The sequence below is a fragment of the Aplysia californica genome, unplaced genomic scaffold, assembly GCF_000002075.1.
Source record: "Aplysia californica isolate F4 #8 unplaced genomic scaffold, AplCal3.0 scaffold00319, whole genome shotgun sequence".
NCBI classification, from domain to species: domain Eukaryota; kingdom Metazoa; phylum Mollusca; class Gastropoda; order Aplysiida; family Aplysiidae; genus Aplysia; species Aplysia californica.
In genome coordinates, this window is record NW_004797589.1 from 667,817 (window position 1) to 669,129 (window position 1,313).

Below are 1,313 nucleotides of genomic sequence, written 5' to 3' on the forward strand. Positions count from 1 at the left end.
GATGATGTACGTATTATACGTTTGGTTTAAAATTTTAAACACTTTTAAACACACAAATTTGAACAGAAAAGAAAACAAGAGGGCCGTCCCTGGAGTAATGAATATTATGCTACCCACCTAACGCCCAAAAGAAATAAGGTCAATTCGCGAGGGAGGTGTATACTTCAACTCTATTATACACATTATAACGTGGTTTTGTGGAAGGAGTCCGCCATTATTATCCTCTTTTTCCGTGTAGGAGCGAGCTATGAGGGTGTAACACCTTAATAAATCCAGAAGTAATTTTAAATGAAAAAAATCAATTTGCATATTATATTCAAACTGGTATCGTCCGAACTGCAGACCAGCTTAATACCAACTGAGCTAACGGTATAGAAGACGATATGGGAGACTTATATGATGCAAGGATCAATTATCTCCACACTTTGAAAATTGGAATCTGACTCACTGACTCAAACGTTAACAATTCGCTACCTCAAAATTACAAAGTTCTATCTGCTCTAGTATTGAGAATTTTGACGGAAAAGATTTTGAGTATCACATCATATCAAGCTTTTTCGAATGCAAGTCTTTGAATATCTAGATAACGACTTCAATTAAGCTGACGGTTTTGATAAAGCAGATAGAAAATTCGACTTCTGACCTTATTGTCTTATTTGCTCGCAATTGCCAAAAATGTCAAATGGAACTTTGCAATTCTAAAGCAGCGACTTCAAAGTTTTGCAGTGGTGTAAGGAAAATAAAAATTGTCAGTAATAATATCATTATATTTTTTGGTTCTCTCGGGACGTCAGAACACTCAGAAACATTTCTCTCAGCTTTTCCTGCCACTTCACACTCAATTCCGCTTTAAAAAATATATCATTCCACTCCAACCCATTTCTTTTTACATATCTCACTCTAACTCATTTCTTTCGACAATCCTGCCATTTCGCACTCAGCCCCGCTTCCACAATCTAGTGTTCCACCGCAGCTCAATTCTTTCTGCATATCCTGCCACTGTGCACTCAGTCTCACTTTCCCATCTCTGTGCTCCCACCCAAAACCTTCCCGATAACGATGTCCCATCCAGCACACTCTCCAGCCTCTTCACCGCCTCCAGTACAGAAAGTGTTCTTCCTTCACGTCATCTTGTGGACGCCACACACTGAAGACGTCCATGTTCAGAGTGACGCCATTGACAACCAATTTTCCACCAGGCGAAAACGAGCCGACTCTTCTGCCTAGTTCTGAACGTTGCTTCCTCTGAGATCGACTAAAGCAACTAATGAATGGTGCTCTCTCTCTCTCTCTCTCTCTCTCTCTCTCTCTCT